At 32.8% G+C, this 9,703-nt stretch overlaps 1 long non-coding RNA gene across 5 annotated transcripts; it reads right to left on the bottom strand.

Moving 5' to 3' along the window:
* Window positions 1–526: 526 nt before the first annotated feature.
* On the bottom strand, window positions 527–5,675 carry LOC149140449 (uncharacterized). Of its 5 annotated transcripts, none has more exons than XR_016264770.1 (4): window positions 5,207–5,675; window positions 4,409–4,460; window positions 887–954; window positions 527–784 (listed from the first exon to the last, which is right to left on the bottom strand). It is a non-coding gene; the product is annotated as an uncharacterized LOC149140449 (long non-coding RNA). The 5 variants fall into 5 exon arrangements; XR_016264773.1 differs by having other exon boundaries at window positions 4,348–4,460; window positions 5,089–5,673; XR_016264771.1 differs by having other exon boundaries at window positions 5,089–5,673.
* Between the last annotated feature and the right edge of the window lie 4,028 nt (window positions 5,676–9,703).

The raw sequence follows: 9,703 nt of genomic DNA, 5'->3' as shown, positions 1-9,703 counted from the left end.
TTTTAAGTAGTCTTTGTGGCAAAGTATGCATGGCACCTTGAACAATATGGTTGGGGGTAGAAACGTAGGCCTTATGATCTTTAAAAAAATTAATAATCTAAATCCAATAACATCGCCTCAAACCTTAATCTTACAAGAATTTTGTTAATGTAGATGGTTTGATTGTTTCAGAAAGATAGAAAATGCTTTCCATTTGTTTCCTTTCTTTGTTGATTGCTATCCATTTTTGTTCATTTACATACAATAATTTAGAATGGGCTATTAATTTTCCTAACCAATAAATTTTTTATTTATATATATTTCTTCCCATATTCTCATGAGTTTTTTTTGGTAAACTATGATTAAGTATGAAAATCAATGAAGCATGATTCATTATATTAGCGTTCACGATAACCACATTCACCATTTGAGGAGAGTAACATCCATAGTATATTCTATGAAATCCACATCATAAATGCAAAAATCAATAAATACATTGTCATATACAAAAGTTCAAAGTCATATATTTATATTTAAATTGGCCCAACTGAACATTTTCATACAAAATTAAATCTCATTCCGAGCATACATCATGACAAGTCATGCCCAACAATGAGAGAATGGAAGTTAGTGCCCTAGACACAAAATGGCATCTTGTGCCCAAAATGCCACATAGTGGCTAATGTACATAATGGATTTATTTATCACAATTGCCACACTTGGAACTCCTACGTAATTAATCCTCCTCTTCAAGATGGAGGAACCCTAGGACTTTTTTTGCCTTAGAGCACTATACCTCTCCAAGCTTTGAAATGGAAACAACAACATATCAATGTGTTCCCATATTACTATCATAGCTTAACACATTTAATAAATGTAATTAGAAATCAAACCTTAAAAGACTTACCTTAGACAAGGCTGCAAATTGTTGGGGGTTGTCCTCTTCCATGATCCAAGCCTCTCAACAATGCCTCCCTACAATAATTACAACAATCAATTAATTGAAAAAAATAAAAATGTGTAAAATCAATTTCACTCATGCTTGAGAATATTTTGATCAAATAATCAGTCTCACCATGACGATTTGAGGAAATGGAAATATTTTCCTTCCTAGCTTGAAGGTGGAGCGTTTTTCTGGACAACCTACTCTAAGGTAATGATGGGGCCTAGGAAGGATGTAGTTACAACAACTATAAAAGCAACTACTATAGATGTAGCTACAATAGATGCAATACTTATTGCTGTAACAACAATGGATGCACTAATAGGAGGTGGAGCGTTTGGATGGAAAACCTGCTCTGAGGAAATAATGGAAGATGAGGAGGATGTAATTGTAGCAAGTAGATGCATCCATTGTAGATGTAGCTCATAGTAGATGCAATACCAGTTGTTGCAATAGTGGATGCACTAGTAAGAAGGGTTTGATGATGGAGTGTTGCATGGTGAATGGGTGTGGGTATAATGGGGGAATGTAAAGGAAATAATAATGGATATTGGAGCTTATACACCCTCACCAATTGTACAATAGGGGGAAGTACTGGAAGAGAGGAAATAAGAATGCCAAGGAATGGGGGCAAGCACCCAATGGTCAAACTTGGCATGTAATATGGACAAAATGGGTTGGGTGAGGATGGAATTGGCTAGGTATACAAGAGAAGGGACTAGGAACAATGACACATGCATAGGAATTTGTAATGTGTTTGATTAGTAAAGAAAACATCAAATTGAACTAGGCTAGGATAGTGGATATCACATTAAAAATAGATATAATCTAATATATGCTACCTAGGTGGGGGGTGATCTACCAGTCCCAAGTGGAGATGTCTTCTCAAAATATTCAGTAGACACTTGTGGAAACACAACAACATTAAGATTGATTTCTCCCAAATTACTTATATTTTTGCAAAACAACAAATTTTTAAATGCTACCAAGTTATCATTGAAATAGAAATGTATAAATTCATTTAAATAATTGTGTGTGAGGTGCCACACTATCAATTGTTGTAACCATGGATGCATCAAGATTGGGAGAACTAGCATCTTCCCAACTTGACAAGGGTGTATCATCTCATAGCATCTATGGATACCTAAAAAAAAAGTCAAGAATAAGTACTTTAAAGTTATGTTTATTGAATTATAGTGTTCACTTGTACAATTAACTATATAACCAATGATTTAACATCAATAAAAAATCATACTAACATAATCCATAAATCTCTCATGGATATGATCCTCTATCAGACCATGGAAAGTATGCTCATGATGAGAGCATAGATGTGGTGCTACTTGAATCTAACTAGAAACATTGACCTAGCTAGGTGGAATAGATGGTATATAATCAATGTGGCTCGAAGATCCTACACCTTGAGGTTTAAGATAGTCCTCTAACAGATCTCATCTAGACACCACCAAAAATGAATTTTGTTGCGTTAGATTGCATGTGAGATGTATTGTTGTAGTGCTAATGTAATTAAGGTGATCCAAAAGTTGAGGTGTTTGTGGTGGAGTTGGAAATATGTTGGCCCTCTTAATGGATTGCACCTAGCATTTGGTCAATCCTACAAAGAGCCAAGACCAACCCCCTAGAACTCACTATTGTCAAAATAGTTCATGTGAAGACCAACTATGAACATGACCCACAAATTGTGAAGAAAATATAATGACACCTCCTTATTATTATGAGGTTTATCAAAAATCATAAATCAATGACTCATAAAATCTCTTTCCATGGATCAAATGTGCACCAATCCATGTAAGGACATCTCTTCAATGAATTAGAGGGGTGGTTGGATCTAAGGTCAATAAATATCCCCAAAATCATCTATATGGTAATATTAAAAAGTTTAACATACTCTTAATGATATTAGTGGAGTAGAATTCTCCAATCCAGGCCCTATATTCAATTATACTTGTCAATTGACCATGGCCACTATTAGTGAAAATAATACTGTTATTAAGAAATGTAGCTAATAAAACTTTTAATGATTCCTTATGTTCCTAACTTTTTCCATCAATATTTTTAATTAATTTAAATATTATATAATTTGTGTTTCTGAGTTGGGATTTTCCTCAAAATTAATGTTTTCTTGTAGTTGTATTCTTGGATTGCTTTTAAGTTCTCGTTATAGGATATAATCTTAAAAAAAGAAAACAAAAAATTAAAAATGACTTAAGTCTAAAAATAAGAGAATCTCTGAGAGCTACGAACCTTGAACACAAGCATGTCCATGTTCTAACTATGTTGGAAAACTGTTTGCAAATGGGAAACCACGTCAGTTGGGGAAACATTAATGAAAGCCAAGACTATTTTTTTTCATAACTAAACATGAATATGCTATTTTTTAATTTTTTTTTTTAATGTGTTATACTTTTAGTTTTCAATATGTTATTAATGAAACCCAAAGCCAATTTGTTTTATAGAGGAACATGCACCTGCTATATTTTTTTTTTTTTAAATATGTGTTATTTTTAAGGTTAGTATTTTCTTCTGACAAGTGACATCTTCCAGCAACCACCTTCCCCTCCCGTCGTGTCTGTATCAGTGATGCAATTCGTCTATAATAGCCGTGTCTGTATCAGTGATGCAATTCGTCTATAATATGCCATTTAAGCTGCCGATTTCTATCGTATACGTTGTGCGTAATTAATTTTCCGTGAACAGATTTCCTATTTGTAAAATTTGTTACAGTTTTTAAAATCAATTTTTTTAAGGCATGCACATTATTTGATATCCAAACTATTTAGCCAGTTTATAGATTTAAATCAAATTTTAATAATTTACATTATTTGATCCCAAAAGATGGTTAACTAGTTTTATCAATCAAACAAGTTGAGAAATAATCTTTGGTAAATAATTTGTAATTAATCATTTAAATATTGAAATTTAATAATTTTCAAATATGGTGTAGCAGGGGCTATGCTGCACTTTTATATTATGGAGCTAATGGAAATTTGTTTTTACTTTAATAAAGTTTTAAAGTGGTAATAGTATGGAACTTTTTAATTATATATGTATATATATATATTTTTTTGTTTATTAAGCAGTTTGAGTTCGTTAAAAAATTGATTAAGTTTGATTTGTGGTTTGAGAAATTCTGACTCAGGATATTTAAGTCTTTAAAATCACAATAATATTGCATTAACTTGAACCATACTAGTTTTTCAGTTTTAACACTTTTGCCTACAAAATTTCAAACAAATAATCTTCGCATCACAATATAACTTAACAATACATCCATCACCCTCTCTTCTCAACTCCATATATATAACTTAAACAATAAAATTAAAAAACCAAATTTCATAAATTATTTCAACAAGTTTAATCAAAATTTCTTATCATTCATAATGAATTGGGTGGCGAATACTGACCTAGCCAGACAACGAAAATTGCCACAGTAGCAGAGATTTTCATATAGCTCAAACACATTACCATGGCACCACAACGCGCATATGTTTTCCCGTGACGGTATGGTTCTCTTGCCCTGAGATTGAAAACACGCAAATCTCTTCAAATAAATAAATTGATCCGTTTAGAGTGGATGTTACAATTCAGAGCAGTATTAAATGCAAAATAATGTCACTTATATATGAGTGGTTTGGTATTTATTGCGCTGAAAAGCTTAAATAAAATAAAATAAAAATTATATTTTAAATAAAAAGATAATTTCGTCATATGTCGTAAAGTAATTAGAAGAAAAAAAGTGTGAATTAGATGTTTAAATTTTATATTTTTCAAAAAAATTTCAATAAAAAATTTATATAAATTATTTGAAGATCTATGTTAGCTAATTTATATAGATATCAATTTCATATATATCTATATATAAAAATAAATTAAATTTTTATAATTAAAAATTTTAACTCACCTTATATGTAATTTATTTAGCATTAAAAATACAATTTAAAAAATAAAAAATAATATATTATATTTTATACCTAAAAAAAATTACCAGGTAAAAAATTTTGATCTCTACATGCAAATTAATACAAATTAAATCCATACTATCTAGGCTAATAAACTCCTACTAACCACAGCAGCCCTACTTCACTGCAGCAAATCCCATATGAAACATTATTTATTCGTTCGAAGGTTAATGAAATACTGTTTACATCATTGAAATACCAAGCCCTCTCTTGTTCTCAACATCGTTTACAGTCACAGAAGCCCAAGCCTGTTTTACAGAATTTTGAAATGATAAAAGCAAATGAAGAAAAGTAAAAGAATTACGTGGTCAGCATTCTTTCTCTTGCTTTGATAGTAGCTCTCTCATATCACGATAGCGACAACCGTTGATGGAGTTCAGGTCCCTCATCGCCACTGATCCATATGGCTCCATCGCTGATTCGGATCTGGCCCGTGTTGTTGTGCCACTGGACAGGCGTTGCCTAGGGCAGCCATCATTCAATTGACAGAGTGGTCAGACTCATATCTATAAATCTGCACCACCCGGCCATATTCCCTTCTCTAAACAATTTTCAGGCCTGCTTTTCGTTGTTGTTGCTGTTGAAGAAGTCGATGATGTTCTCTTATATGGATTCATTGCCGATGAGGGAACTGAAATCCAACAATGGTGGCTGAACATCGTGATGAGAGAGAGCGAGGGACAGAAGAGGAGAAAGCTACACAAGTGATTCCTCATAGGAAGACATGGAACTTTTTATTAATGAAATGGCATGAGTACGTAGTTGTGACAGGTAGAAGAAGCTAAAATTTCAAAGATGCTTCCACAAATGTGCTTCAAACGAGGCATGAACAGTTAAAATCAAATGTGAACTTCCTGTGTGGGGCCACGTTGCTTTACTTCCTTCCCAAGTTATTGTGGAGACCACCTTTTTCTTTAATAATTTGGCCATAAGATTTTAGTGGCAGACAAAACAATGATGCTCCATGCTCGTCCTTAGTTGTTGCGGTGTTGATGGGGCATTGGAGGAATGCATTTTTAGACTATGCGATTCGGCGCTGTCAATACTTGGCCTGCCACCAGCCCTCCTCCTTTCTGTGCTTTTCTTCCACGTATCTCTTGGGTTTTGTTGCGTTATTCCAATTCTCTTTCCTAGTTCTCTCGTTCATGTTTTTATATTCACCATAGAGTACACAGGCACCATCGCGGACTACCGATCTTGGTATTAGTTCACTATTATCGATCACCATGAGGATGTCGAAGCGCTGGTCTTCCCACAATTGTCCGAGTCAGAGTGATGTCTTGCATGGCTTGCTCAAGCCTATTTTGTCTCACATGGGTACATGTCCAGATTGTATGTAATGTCTTATCAAGTGGAAGTTCAAGTGTCAATAGATGGATATAACATTCATAGAGTAGATGAAGAGTCATGAGGGTAGATGAACGATCACAAAGAGGAATTTCAAGGGCCACCCCACCCTTTGCTATATATAGTCCCTCATAACTCATTGTAGAGGCTTTTTGTCAGCCAAGCTTCCGATAGGAGTATCTTAGAGAAAGCTTGGAGAGTATTGCAACGAGCCTTGACTTCTCCATTGTGCAGAGCTAGTATATCTCTTTGGAGGAGCAGGTAGCAGTGACTGTAACATTCCGCTGTCAGAATTGGTGGTTGGTCATGATTGTATTGTATGACTGGAAGTTTCACTTCTTAATATAACAGAGCCATCACGTTTCATGCATATGTCGTATTGTATTTTAGCTATCTTGTTTACTCTAAATGATATATGTATATGTTTGCTTATGCATGTGTGTATATACTCTTTTTTCATATGTATGTATAAATCTTACTGAAAAGTGTTGTTGGTTTAACCATCACTTTGGGTTGCTAGCTTACTTGTCTTCCAGTGTGTGATGCATCTTTGCTCGTGTGTTCGCTTCTTAACTCTGTGCTTTCACAGGTTTCCAAGGGGTGCACTCACCTCACCCTCCATGTGTTAGAATTGATGATGCACCTTCCTTAATTTGCTGCATATTTCACATCCTTGCTACCAACAGGGACATCTTACTTGCCTCTGCACACAACTGCAGTAAAGACGATACCGTATGACCCACTGCTAGGACTCCTACACCAAATGTTTTGAGGTCTAGTTGTGACTTGTTACCAAGGAGATCCCCTGATGTGTTGGTGGGTCTAGCACCGTCAACAGAACTATCAAGGATTAGATCCATAGATTAGATTTATGTATCCCAAGCAAGATCCTATGGTTCTAAATGGACACATTGGTGGGATACAAGAACAATATATGAAGACATTCGTAAACAATAAAACACTTTGGTAGTTCATAAGGGCTATGATTCTAGAGCTAAAGTATGACCAAAAAAAATTTCTCATCAGTAAGAAGAAGGAAAAGTTTTTAGGAATTAGAACAACCTACATCTTTATGAAGGTTCACTTTCATATGAGTAGAATCAACTAATTGAATGAAGTCTATAAGAAAATGAAGATTTTGTTTGATAATACCAATGAAAGTTGGGTTATGTAAATGGAGAAAGATTTGATCTCTTTTGATCCTTCCTCCTTTGAAATAATGGAATATTACTTGGCTCATGTAAAGGTACTTTGATTGAAATTGCTCACGAATGCAGAAACTATTTTCCAAAGAAAAGTGGTTGTTTCATGAACTAATTTAGATGAATTTGGAGATATATTATGATATATTTTTTCCAACATCTTGTGTTATTTTGGATTCCATAAAATAGGATGGTGAGTATCTCTATGGCTTGATGAATATGACACATGGAAAATTGAATGATGAGGGAAACTTAGAGTTAAGAAACACACCCATTTGTTGAATGGAAAAGGTTGATTAGACTATAGAGAGAGTTTTAGAAAGAAATAAAGGGAAATAATGGGATTGCATCAACCAAAACATTAAGAAGAAGCATGGTGATTAGAATTCATTTAATAATGGTAGGGGGAAATCCTATTATTATTATCGAAAATTGGGATATATGGAGAAGGCTTATTGGTAGAAGAATAAACATTAAAGAGAAAGTGAAGAAGCTTAAAGGAGACATGTCAACTAGATGATTAATGAACCTACAACATGAAAGTTATAAGGTAATATAAATACTATTTTTTTTATGTTAATAGTGTTTTTTAGGCAATGCATGCCGACTATTATGAAAGAAAGTGGAGAGGTGAATGTAGTAGTACTTATCACATGACTAAAGGCGCTTCTATTTTTTCTTCATTAAGTCATAATGTTTTACCCATTTCTACCATGTATCCTATTTCACTAAGAATAATAGTTGAGGGATGTCAAAAGATATTTTCATTTATCAAATAATGTTTTTAAATTTTTGTTTCTAATTGGCTAGAATTGGCTGCATGGTTTTGGATTTCTTTTTTTTCGAAAGGTGGGTGAGTCAACTAACGATTTTTTTTTTAATTAAGATAATTTTAGGTAAAATGTATGAGTTAACTAGCCTCTTTTCTAACTCAAGTAAGTTCAACATGAGTTATCTTGTTGAAATTTCTAACCCAAGCACCATAATGAGAATTAAACAAGGGTCAAGTTTCTTGAGATTCTAAAATTACATTAAATAAACGCTATATCCCTTCTTTAAATAATGAAGTTTTCATTGAAATATATTATAATATCTACATAGTTATGATAAAGGTGGTGTAGTTATGATAATGACAACATCATATCTACATGGATGAATGAAATTATTGAACATCCAAACATGCCTAATCACTAGTTTGGTGGCTAAATTTAATTTTTTTCTTTTACACTAGGAAATTTCCCTCAATGGAATTATAAGGAGAGTATTTAGAGATAATGTATTATGAAAAAACTTTTTTGTTCTTTTTTCTAGATAAATTGCAAACTTTGGCAATGTTACGAAATTTTACGCTACCTAGTGTTCCCTTTTTCACTAGTATCATTTACTAAAACCCTCACTCATAGAATCCACACATTGATGGTAAGTCCATAAAAAAAATAATATTGTGTTGATATTAAATTTATTCATCCCAAAAATTCCCTCTTTCATTAGTACCATCTACCAAAACCCTCACTCATAGAATCCACACATTGATGATAAGTCCATAAAAGACATAATACTATGTTGATATTAAGTTTGTTTATCCAAAAAAGATGCAGTCAAGGTATGTCATCATAGACATCCAAACGCATTTAATCGCTGAATCATGTTATCACTTTAGTATGCAATTGGGAGTAATAGAGAAATTTTTAATAGTCATGCCATCATTATTGTGAATAATTAGCAAGTATAGATAAATTATATGTTAATGCATTTTATGAAGTCCCATCATATGATTTTTTTTATCTATTATAGTTAGAAGGTTAAAAAAAATATTATAGTATTTAAATAAAAGTGGGTCTATGTATATCTAATTTGCAAGATATTTTGATAAGCCTAACATCATCATAAAATATTTGAGTTTGAGTGTTTTTGAATGATACAGATAGTAGCATGATTTGTATGATAAGAAATAACTAAAAACCAAGTGCATTTCAAGCTCAAAACTTTTATTTATATTTATAATATTTTTGAAAACATCTCTTGCAATGGTTATTGTTTTATTCATAGAGAAAAAAAATTATACAGAGTTTATAGAGAGAGATGAATATTATATTCGGTGTCCAATAGGGAATCATTCAATTTTTTCATAGAAAAGTATAACTCTATCAGTAACTCTTATTGAAAAAAGTCCTTAGGTCAACTTCTCCGGGGATTGAAAACACACAAATCATTATTTTGTCATTTAAGTGGATCTATCATTTGGTGAGTCC

This window comes from Pinus tabuliformis, chromosome X (assembly GCF_031772625.1).
Source record: "Pinus tabuliformis cultivar Carrire ecotype Pingquan chromosome X, CPIR1, whole genome shotgun sequence".
Classification (NCBI taxonomy): Eukaryota; Viridiplantae; Streptophyta; class Pinopsida; order Pinales; family Pinaceae; genus Pinus; species Pinus tabuliformis.
The sequence above is the reverse complement of the archived record's forward strand: the minus strand, read 5'-3'. Positions and strand labels throughout refer to the sequence as shown.